Genomic DNA, 12468 nt, shown 5'->3' with positions numbered 1-12468 from the left:
CACCATCTTCAGCAAGGTGGTTTGAGGGAAGGGAGGCTTTGGCAAGACCCTTTGCCTGTGCTGCTATGTTCTTTTCAAGATCAAGCACAACCACTATCTGTATCTGTGTGATGCACAGAGGAAAATTTTGGGACCAAGTCAAGACAAGACATAGACTTTTTGTCACAAAATATACACAGGTACTGAGCAAACACCAGGCACGCGTACACGCAGGGCTTTGAGAAACCACTACCTCCTCTCGCATGGCACCGGTCCCAACAGGCACCGGTTGACACCCCAAGCGTATGAATTTGCCACTGACTCACCCTCCCCGTGAGGGGTCCCAAATGCCACCTTCTCCTCCCTTGCAAACCCAGCGGTGCACAGCTACCCCTCAAAGGCTACCTGCTGACCCAGGACCACCAGCAGTAGGGCACAGCTCCACTCTCCAGCCCTTACCTCCAGCCAGAGACCTCCAGTTGAGTGATCAAAAGCAAGTACAAGCAAGGCTGCCAGCAGGGAACCCTTTCTGACTCAAGCCATGTCACTTTTTGCCTGCTAGTTGTTCTCATGAACAACCCAGCTCTCATTCTCTCTCTCTCTCTCTAGTGAAAAGACTTCCTGAGCAGGATGTTATGTGGTGATAGAAGATAAGATCTTAACAGACATGATAAAAGCCCCATAACAAGGGTTGGTTTCTCTCATTCACCCAGACAGAGACAAACTCAAGGCTGATGTCAAGGAAACCACCCACCCTGACCCCATGGGCAATGGCTGCGGTGCTTTGTGACTCAGAGCTGGCAGACATCAGACAGAGCAGGTCCCACATCAAGCACCATCAGCCACTTTCCATCATAGCAGGTCTCTGAGCTCAGCAGGTACGCCAGGAGCAAGCAGACCACACCTGAAGGCTCTGGGCTGGGCGGCCGATCCCAACAAATCAGACAGCCAGATCCTGAGAGGAAGGGTATGTTCCATCCCTGGTTTTTGGCCAGGGTTTGGAGGCACAGAGATGAAGAGCTCGCCCTTGGGAAGGAAGCTGCAGTCCTACAAGACACCCCCAGTTCATGTGAGATGCACGGTCCCACCAGACTGCACATGCTCACAGCCAGGTATTACGTTTCCAAAACAGCTTTACCGGTTGCAGCTACTTTTGTGCTGGCACACTTGAGTTCACACTGAGAATGACACTGGGGTGTTTGGGTGGGGTTTTTTTGTGTTGGGTTGTTGGTTCGTGGTTTTTATTTTTTTCAAATCCTAACCAAAATAGTCGCATTGGTAAAACTTTCCAAGCCACACCAGCTCACGCAGGAAATCTATGACAGGCCAGCAAACAGTGAGCCACATGTCGTTTCCACTGCCAGAGGAAGGGCTTAGCACACGTGGCCCACAAAGCGTTGACAGGCAGCTGGGTCTCCTGCAGGACCTTGCGGTGTGGGTCCAACCAATGGCACTAAGAGGTTGGCGGGATCCCTGGGAGGCGAGTGAGCCTGTGCTGCAGGGAGCAGGGCTGGGGATGTCACAGCACTGCATGGTTTATCCCCTCCTGCAGACAGCTTTAGGAAGGTCTGAGGCGGGGAAAGAATTAATTAAATTCCTGACAGTGTGGCTAAAACGCCGCCAGTATAAAACTCAAGCTGTGGTTACAGATGGTGAGCTTAGATGCTTTGTGAAGTCCTGCCCTGTGTTTTGGGAAGCGCAGGATCTTTACAAACCTGCCCTGAAACCTCCTACCCATGCAGTGTCCATAATGTGAGCTGATCAGAATGTCTTTAATAATATATTCCTTGCTTGGTCTTTTTTTTTTTCCAATCAAAATATGCTATTCTTCTTGCAGCCCGGTGATTTGCAAAGACCTACAACTTCCCATGAAATTTTAGGGGAGAGGTTTGCTAAGGTCCAGGGTGGTCTCCCTAGTCAGGTCAAGGAAGAGAGCTTGAAATAACCCCCCTAATAACAACTTCCACCCTGCAATAGCTGTCCCAACACGATTTGGTGTTGTGAAAAAAACTCTCTGCAGTTTTGTTCCTGTGTGGAACAAAAACAAGTGCTGAAAACACCAAAGAGGTTGTGAAACCGAATTATCGACTTCAGCCTGATCTAATTGGCCCATACACTGGTTCATACTGGATTAGTTAACACACATAGAAAAAAAGCCACTTTTATTTTCCTAATGACACTCATCAAACTCGGTGTTTATATTAACAACCTTTGCAAGGACTTTGACTACCTGCTTATCTCCCCAATGCTTTTCCTAGTGGATGTAAAACAGCGGCAGCACGCGGATAGTGGTTTGTTCCCTTCATGGTGGTGCTGATGACTGCAGAAGGGGAGGAGTAATGAGCACCCCCCCAAAAAAAGGGATGAGAGGCCTTCATGGCAGGAAGGAAATGCATGTACCTGTGTGTGGAGATAGCAAAACAAGCGAATATTTCCTTCAGCATTCCTCCCCCTCACGCACACACCCATTGCCTGGAGCTACAGGAGGCAAAAGTGTGTGGGAGCCTTTTGGTAAGTTATTGGCAACACATTTCCTTCCTCATTAGGGCATTGAGGTGTGCAGGGTGGCAAGGAAGACCTGAATTAGAGCAGGCTGACGGGATTCGAGTCACCAGGATGGGCTTCCTTGCTCCAAAGCTGCCCAACTGCCCTTGGCAAAGGGACTCCACCTCAACAGGGCTGAGCCTGGAAATCTCATGCTTGGCTCCCACCTCAGCCTTGCTTGCAGTTACCTTATTCATAAAGCATTATCCCTGTGGGATCATTCCCAGCTTTTTTTTCCATCTCTCTCCAGAAAATGCACCAACCAAGAGTCCATCTCACTGGTCATTATGAATCCTATTTGGTTGGCTGCTTCTGAATCAGATTTTGCAAAGGTGCTGTTAAAGTCTGCCCACCGCTGCATAAGAAGGGTTTAAACACTGACCGTACAGAGGTTAAATGAATTCGGGGGAGCAGTATCTGCTCTCTGCGGGTATGACCCACTCGGTTTAGAAACTGGGCATTAATTCAGCTCTCTGACAAAGGATCCACCTTTTGTCTTTTGTCGGCGTGCAAACGGAATTTGATTCTAAGGGAGGAGAACCACATGGACTGAAGATGTACACACAAAGAGGGGGCAGATCACACCCGCCCAACTGCATTTTCATTGCAGCAGGCACCAAATCCACCCACTTTTCCTTAGTGCTCTCCTTGCAGGCTGAGGCTGCAGCCACCAGAGGTCAATGTGACCACATACCTGAACCAGCTGTTGTTGAGTGCTGCACAGAGCCCCTTTGAAACTGGGAAGACAAACAGAAATACGAAGTAGGCAGTGTTTTCCACCTCTCAGAACATAACTTTGGGGTAGATTTGCATGTAAATGAAGATTCAAAGCATTAATCACAATGTGACCTCAGCACTATCCTGAAAAAGGGGGCTTGAGAATGACAACATCCCCAATTAGCATCCTGCAAACATCCTGAATGGAGACCCTGTCACTTGCCTGCAGTCCTACAGGACCCCACAAGTGCTCCAGCCACTCCGGGCATGTCTCATACTGCTGGTTTCAGTGTCACTCAGGTGTTTTCATCAGTCCCAGACCTGCCCTGTTAGCAACAGGTGGAAATGGGCTATCTGTCCTCCCCTGAGTCCCGCTTCTGCTCCCTGGGGAATAAGGTCTGTCACACTGAATGAGGTCTGCCACAGATTCAAGCTGGCTGAATAAAACGAGTAGCTGACCTGCAGCCAGAGGAAGGCAAATGGGTTAAATGAGCAGGGTCATCAATCTGGATTAGAAGTCAGACGGAGAAGACAGCACTGTGCAGAACAGAAATCAATATGTCTAGATAGCTTTGTAACAGCCATCCATTCCTCTGTACTCCCACACATACCATTTGCCTTCTCCTCTCCATCCCACCTATGTCCTCCCCTAAACCTCCTCAAACAGTCACCAAGAGGCCCTTTCCATCCTAGACTCCCAACTCCTTTATCAGTGATGTGGACACCCACCTAGTCAGAACAAACAAAACACTCCTATTCCCACTCCAGCAGAGTTCCAGCCTCATCTCCAGCCTTGTGGGACGTCAGGTTTCCCTAGACGAGAGATGTCATCTTCTCCAAGAAGATGCCACTGGACTACAGAATCATCAGTGGTCCTCTGCCCAAAGCTAGCCAGATGCCCAGACCAAGCATGTTTCCACCAGCTCATACGAGCTTTAGTTTAGGATGGGAACAAAGACAGACTAGAGGGCAAACCTCCTCCTCAAGATTATCAAAGACCCCTACGGCTCCTATCCTGAGCCAGTACACAAGCATATCCAGGGTCTTTGGCAGCCAGAGTCTCTCAGTTGCTGTCAGGCTGAGATTGGCCAGATGTTGATGGAGGAGAGGCAGGAGGCTGTTATACCATCCCAGAACACCCACGACACTGAACGTGAGTCGTATCAGGGAAAGAGACAGGATTCATGTGTCAGGGAAGGAAGATGCTTCCCTTTCAGACCATCAGCAAATTTGCTCCATAAGGCAACAGACAACATAAATTAAGTTTCAAAAAACTCTCTTTGCTATGATAGTTTGGGCTTTGAGGGCACAGGCTGGTGATGTACATGGGAAGGCATGTTGACTTCTCAGCCTGCAACCCATCAAAGCTCCAGTACCAGCTGTCAAAGGATAGATCCCAGTTCATCTGTGCACCTGGCTTTGAGGTTCATGGTTTGGGCAACAAACCCCAGCTTGGTAGTTTTCTAGCCCCAGGAATACCTGACTGCCCTAGGGAGGGCAACACAACTGCAAGAGAGGGAGGCATGCTGAGACTTTGCTGGGCTTTTAGTACACCAGGGACCTTTTCCCCTTGGCTGGAGAGCAAACCTGTCTAGGACAGAGGCAGGGAAAAGTGCTGAGCTCATGCTAATGAGGGCAGTCTCTCTGGAGAGGGCAATGGAACAGCCGAATGCCACCAACACTTGTAGCACTGCTCCAGAGCCATAGGGTGGCACCACCCCACCGTCCAACCCCCCTGGGGAAGGAGGTGGCTGGGCAAAGCCCAAAAGTTTTGGGTCAGCGTGGCCTTCTGCTAGAGCCCTCATAAAGGGAAGAATGTGGGGAGCCAAGGGCTGTCCGTGTTCCTGCCACTCAGACCTGCCAGGTCTCCCATGCCTTTCCACTCCAGAGATGCTGGATCCACAGCAACACATACCCACTCCCCTCCATCTCTGCCCTGACCTATGCTGGGCCCAGCTATTCTCATCCTACAGCTAATCAGAGACCAGTGCTGCACTGAGCCAGGCCCAGACTTACCTGCTGGGCAGCAAAGGGGCCATCACTCCCCTCTGCTCCCATTAATAGTGCCTAACAGGGTGTGCTCTCCAGAGTGTCTGTCAGAGGAGGATCTGCACAGACCACCCTCAACCCACGTTCAGCATGGGCCAAGGGCTGACAAACTGGGTACAGATGTGACCTCAGCCAGAGTGGTTAGGTGCCGGAGGTGACAGTGAGAGCACATCATCTTGGACCTCATTTCCTTCTCTGCATACCACCATGGCCACACCAGATGCCCTGCAGGATGTGACCCTAGATAACGTGAGAGGTCTTGCAGCCCTTCTGCCTGCTGCACTGTCTCTGTGCTGGAGCTGTCATGGCTGAACATGGTGTGATTTGTAACTTTCCCCTAAGCACTCCTCCATGCCTGGTGTTCCCAGAGCTCCCCATTCCTGTGTCCCAAAGCCAATATACCTCCTCAGCTTGGCTCCAGTGGCCCTTTCCCCTTCAGATCATCCTGCAGACACCAGCATCAGCCAAAGCCAGAGACAACCATGGGAGGAATCAAAGCCTGGGGTGCAGCAGCAGCCGTGCCTCACTTCCCAGGAATCCAACCCCAGCCTCCCCACTAGACCGGACCTCACAAGCCCCGGGAACATAACCCCAGCCCTCCGGGGGAGCTGGATGCCCATTTCCCCTGGGAAGGAGTCGCACTCTGCCCCAGGGATGTGATCCCGGGGGTTGAGAGCCGCAGACAGGCGCTGGCTGGAGCCTGCCCAAGAGCAACGAGCTTTCCAAGCCCTTTCCCTTTCTTGGGGGTCTGGTAGTCACATAAACAGGAAAAGCCTGGCCCGCTGCCTCCCTCCGCTCCTCTCCGGCGCCCACCAGCGTGATACAAGCCCCAGCGCTGGGCTGCTTGGCCCCCACAGGAGGAGCTGCTGGCTGGCCCCTGACCTCCAGGCTCCACGTTTCCTGTGGCAGCCGAGGAGGGAGACGAGGCCCCTTCTTCCAGACGCTGGGGCTGGGCGTAAAGGGGACTCCGCGGGCCAGCCCGGGTGGGGAGGAAAGGTTGTGGCAGTCCTTCGCCAGCAACCCAAGGTCCGAGGAGGCAAACACGCCAGCTGCCCCCGGAGAGGTGGGAGCATCGCTGGGACAGGGAGCCTCCAGCCGAAATGACAGGGCGAGGGCCGCTCTCCCGCCCTGGCCCTGCAGCCAGCTCTCCAAACCCTTCTTTATCTCCTGGCGTTTATTTGTAAAAGCTTTGTGGCCTTCCCTCCTAAAACCAAAGGCAGCCATGCCGGGTCGGGGCAGCTGCCCAGGAGGGAGCAGAGCGGGTGCCTGCAGCAGAAGGGTGCAGCTCCTCCTCCAGCTCACACACCTGCCCTTGCAGAGTTCAGCGCTGTTAACCCTCTGCAAGCTAAGCCCAGCTGCAGGACTAGAAGCCCATCCTAAGATGAAAAAGCTGGGACTAGTTCCTAGGAGGGTGTTACTTCTTTCCCCCTGGTCCCTCTAGGGAGAACTAACCTAAGACAGGCATCCCCTGCCCCTTTGCACATCTCCCATGGGTCACCACAGGGAGCAGGACTGAGATCTCCAGAGGGAAGTGGGGAGAAGAACAGAGCCTTGCTGCAGGCGTTCAGCTTGAGAGGTAGAGCCCCGTCCCCAGGGTCCCAGTCCATGCTTGGGCTCTGTGCCAACCCTGGCTTGTAAAAGCCCAGCACACCAGCCAGATGTGATGCCTGCTCTTCACGACCTGGCAGGAGGTGCCGGATGCTCAGGGAGAGTGGGAAGAGGGGGGGAGATGGCATCCTGGATGGAAAACTCTGGCATGCCTCTGAGCTGATCTCCACTCTGCCCTGGAATGCGACCGCCAGCAGCATGTGGGAAAGTGGAGTCAGCAGAGACCTTGGATGTGTCAGCTCCCCGGCTGAGTAAACAAGAGGAGCCCTGGCAAGCGTTCAGCCCCAAGCATCCGAGACCTTGAAAAAGGGGGGCTGGAAATGGGGAGGTTCTTCTGTCCCCTCCTTGCGCAACCCCTGCAAAATATCTCCTAACCTCTCCTCTACCTCAGGTGCTAACATCACCTCCTCTCACCCCTGCCACGTCTGGAGAAGTGTGGGGAGAGACTCTTCCTCAGGCATTTCCAGCACCCAGTTGTCAGATCTAACATCCAGGGAGGAAACAGCCCCTGGGAGAGACAGTCTCATGAGAAGAAAAGGGGGGTCGGGAGAAGAAAGAGGTGGGATAAAAGGGTTTGTCACCGCCCCCCACCATGCACACTCATCCATGCCCCTTGGCCATCTCCTAGACAGCAGGGAGGCACAGAGCATGAAGAGAGCTTCCACCAGCAGTACTGGCATTGCCTCGGCAAGCACGGTGGTGCCTGGGACAGAGAGGCATGCTACAGCTCCCAAATAAATACCTCCCTGGCCCCAGCTGGGGACATTCCCACTGGGGATGCCAGCTCCAGCCACCCTCCCTGCAGGTTTCACAGGCTCAAGGAGGGGCTGCAAAACAACAGGTTTCCCTGGTGCCGGTTGGAGACATGCTCCCACTGCTCTTCGTGTTGCCAGCGTTGCCTTCCTCATCTTCTCCATAAAGTGCACCCATGTGAGACAGCCCCTCATCCCCTCCCCACCCAGGCACAGGAGCCTGGTGCGGGGTCTGGGGAAGAGGGATGGGCTGGGGAAGGTCCCCCCACATCCCACCGGTGGACCCCATCATCTCCTGGGGTGCAAGCTCTGGCAGCAGCGTGCTGGGAGGCTGTGCCTGCCTTCTGGCCACCGTCCCGTGTCCTATCGCTCCTCGGCAGGCGTGGACTCCCAGAGAGTGAGCCATTGTTCCCCGGCCCCGCGGCCTCTTCCTGTCCCCGTAGGGCTGCGAGACAAACAAAAGCAGAGACAGATGCTGTGGGGAGGAGGCTGGGCCTGCTCCCCTCCTCCAGATCCCGCAGCAACCCCACAGGCAGGCAGGCAGACGGATGCCCGCCTTGGGGGAATGGGCAGGGACACCCCTATTTTTAGCTGCCTCTGCATGCCCACCCCCTTCCTTCCATGGGCCAAAAATACACGGGCTAGATGGACAGGCAAAACCATTACGATAAGAGTTGTCCAGGCCTTGTGTCCAGTCACTCCCCTGGCTTTCACCTCTTCCCTTTGACCAGGACAGGTTCCTCACAAATGGCCTCTCTCTCCCCCCATGGATGACTTATCTCTTCATCCCCATCCCTCGTTCCCTATATCCCCACATCCTCTCTCCACACGTCACACCCTTCCTCATCCCCACTCCCCGTCTGCTCCATGGATGCATCCCTCATCCCTTGACAGTCACCTCTCCCATGCCACACCAACCCTGGGGACCTACTCACTTCTCTTGAGACCCCCCAGCTCCTCCTTTCCCCAAAGCACCTTCCCCCACCTCCTTACGCAATTCATCTCCAAAAGGCTCCTTCCCCCCAGATCCCCCCCCCCCCGTTTTCTGCTCCTAGCCCCCATCCCCTGTGCACCCTCCCTCCCCGCTGCATCCCTCCTACCCTTGCCATCTCCCCAGCCCAGCAACCTCCATCCCAGCTCCCTCCAGCCTGCACAGGCTTTAAACTATTGCAGATGTGCTCTCTCTCCTTATCCTGCGCAGGGACGTATTTGGGGGAGGGCAAACAGACCCCACAGATGCGCCCTCACACAGAGAGCTGCTTCTGAAAGCAGCAAATTGGTATCTGACACCCCCGCCCCCGGTCTCTCCTGCACCTCCATAAGGTCTATGAAAAGGAACCGGAGAATAAAGTGGTATTGGGGGGGATTGTTCTGGGGAGACATAATATACATACATATACATATATTTACATCTCCTTTCCCAGTGCCTGGAATCACAGAGGTATTTCCAGGCCACAGGCAGCTGTTCCTGGATTGCTTCTGGTTTATGCAACATCCTCCCTCTCCTCCCAGCCATGTCCCAAACCCCCCCTTTCCCTCTTCTCTGCGCCCGCAGGGAAGTCGGAGGGAGAGCACAGATCAGGGTCTGTCCCTCCATCCTCCCTCCCACAACACCCCCCAAGACCCCTACAGCACCCCACATCCCCAGCCAGCAAACAGGATGAGCATACGAGGAGGAAGCCAGGGAGGGTGGGAGGAGGAAAAAGGAAGAAAACATTTGGGATAGGAGGAGATGGGCAGAGGGAGGGAGGAAGCCCGCCAGCAAGCCTGGGAATTCATCCCTGCCTCCTCCTGGGCTTTGGCAAACCCCGAGTCCTTGAGTTCCCAGCCCAGCTCCCGGAAGAAAAGCAGCCCCCCACCCTCCCCTTTGCAAACCCCACAAGCGGGACATGGTCAATCCCATTCCTTTGGTCTCCCGCTGCTCCAGGGAGGGGAGCTGGAGGAATCGGTGGGGGAAATAAGAAATGGGCTTTTACAGAGGTCAAGCCACCCTCTTCTAGCATGAGTGGGTCTAATCCGATGCTGCTGCCTGTCTGGTGGTGCCCACCACAGCCCACTCGCTTTCCTTCCCCGGTGCAGCACAAGGATGCCAGGAACCATACCGGTCTGATCTTATCCCCTGGGGGACCTGCAGCACAGCCCCAAAAATGGGCTGAGCCTGGCCTAGCACATCCCCGGGGGTGCTGCTGGAGGAGAAATCATCCTAGTGAAGAAACTATGGGGCACGCAGGATCCGGTGCCCACAAAGCCAGCGCTGGCGTCGGACCAGGGATGTTCTGGGCAAACGCTGGGTGCCTCACACCTACCCCTCGCCCCCGAGTATTACCTCCTGCCACCACCCCAGCTTGCTCATCCTAAAACCGGCTCTGCCTCCAGCTCCTCCCCAGGGCAGCGAGACGCAGGCTGGAGGCAGCACCCAGGGCCATGGGCTGGGAGCGGGGAGGAGGGACCTGACAGCACCAGGGTGAAGGGGAGCTGGATGAGGCCATGCTGGGATGCACGGTGGGGCAGAGGGCCTTATGGACCCCCCTCCCCATCATGGCAGGGGTCTGTCCCCCACCCCGCTGCCGGCAGTAATTCCCATACCCGCACGGTATGTGCCCTCACAGCCGCCGTGAGGAGAATGGAAACATCTGGAAGTTACCCGCAAATGAGCAGCACTCCCAGTTAATGAGGAAATGCGAGCCGGAGACCCTGGGCCGCAACAGGATATCTGCTTCTTGTGCGCCGAGTGAGGCACCTCCTTCCCACTGAGCCCCCCCACTTGCACTCCTTCCCCGGGAAATTTCCAGGGATGGGGCTCTGGGAGCACTGCCGCGGGAAATTTCCTGGGGAAGGAGGGTGGGTGGGAAGGCAGCAAACAGAAATGGCAAGGAATAGAAAGCCAGGGGTGAGCACACCATCCTTGAACTGGGGTGCCCCCATCACCTTCCCTCAGCTCCCCCCAGACACCAGGGAGAGGGAGAAGGGAGAGTCCTGCATCAGCCTCCTTTGGGCATTGGGTCTGTGAGCAGCAGGGGCTGCAAAGCAAGGAGAGAGGAAGGACAGAGTAGCTCGAGGTGTGGGGCAGAGCACCCCCCAGCACCCTCCATCCCTCTCTCCAACCCTGTCACACTCAGCCACACATAAGACCTTGGCCTCATGCCAGAGGGAATGAGCTCCAGGAAGAAGAAGGGGGATAATTTGCACAGCCCTGTCTTTGATGTTGTAGGAATCAAAGCAAATCCTCAGCTGGGAAGGCTGCAGGGCCACTTGTCTTCTCCCATGATAAGCCCAATGGCCAGTCTCTCTGTAATGGTGAGACTGGTACCGCTGCCTGGGGCACAGGGTTACAGATGGGATGAAAGATTGGGCTGACTGAAGGTAAATGAGGTAGCCAGGCGTCTGTAGTGATGGGGCTGGGAGGGGTCCAGGTATTAGCTCCTGCCCAAGGCACCCATTGGTGGTACAGTGGCTCTGCAGCACCGTCCAGCCTCACAGCCACCTCTCATTTATCAGTCGAGGTGGATAAACAGGCTGGGAGGCAGAACTGTATGGATTCACTTTCCAGACACCTGTATATGAAAGCAGTGGGTCTCGTGACGGTGCAGCCCCTGCTAGGGTACAGCCGGAGGGGCTGCACCACCTCTGCTTGTACCCAGGCAGCCAACATCCAGGATGAATACTGAGTCCCAGAGCCAGCACGTACCCTGGAGGTCTCCAAAGCACTTCAACGCCAGCCCCAGAAGGACAAAAGTCACAGCCTGGCTAGCATGGCCACAAGACCACAAGATTTGGGGAGGGATGCTGAATAGGGGGGATTTCCAGCTGCTTTCCTGGAAACAGAGCCCATCCTGGCCCGGAACACAGAGAGGCTTGCAGCAGGGGTGAGGAGGAGGAGGAAGAGGCAGCGGAGGAGAGCTGGCCGCCCCATGAGGAGCAGAGCATGGCCCCTGTCCCATCTGGAAGAGATTTGTTCTGCATTCCCCAGCGGAGGCGGCTGCCGTCGCCCAGGCTCCGCTCCCTGCTGCAGCTCCCGCTGCAGGGCACACGGGGACGGGGTGAGGGGCGTGAGGGGATTGAGGGGGAGCCCCTCGGGCTAGGGAGAGGGGGTGCTCTGGCAGGCCATGCAGAGGAAGGAGACCCAAAGAAAGAGTCTTTTCCTGCCTCTCCCACCACCCCCGTTTGGCTTCCTCTGAGCAGGACATGTGGGAAGAGATGCCTACCGTACCTCTGGCAAGCAGGGAGGATGCAGGTCAGGATTTGTCCTCCTTTCCCCACTGGTGGCACAGCTCAGCCCTCCTCAGACCTGAGCTCCCATCTCCCTCCAAGACATAGACCCACTAGGTATACTACCAACATGCCCAGTCCACGTGCTCTTAATCCCTCATGGAGAAGACCTCCACAGAAGGCAGAAAACCCTGCTATCCCATTTCACAGAGGAGAAGCCTGAGGCTGAGAGGCTGAGACCCATGCCAAAATCCTACTGCTGCTTAGCAAACCTCTGAGCAATGACTAAGGTGCTGCTGCCCAGGCCCTCCAGCACAGGCCACCTGAGCCTAGCGATAAACCAGGCCCCATTTTGACATCTCCTCTGCAGACATCTTGTCATCCCTTCAGCCAGGCCCTGCTTAACCCCAACAAGTCTCATCTCGCCTTTCTAGACACCTCCCTTCTCCTCCACAGGGCCCTGAATAGGTGCTTGTTCCTGGCCAAGTGCTCCCCAGCAGAGCCACCGAGTCTTGCCTGGAGGCCATGAGGGTCACTGTGGCATTGGTGATACTGTGCCCACCAGCAGGTTGCCCCTCATCGGCATTGATAGGGTCTTCTGCCCTGTGAC

The sequence above is a fragment of the Nyctibius grandis genome, chromosome 5, assembly GCF_013368605.1.
Source record: "Nyctibius grandis isolate bNycGra1 chromosome 5, bNycGra1.pri, whole genome shotgun sequence".
Lineage (NCBI taxonomy): Eukaryota > Metazoa > Chordata > Aves > Nyctibiiformes > Nyctibiidae > Nyctibius > Nyctibius grandis.
This window is presented reverse-complemented; position numbering follows the sequence as displayed.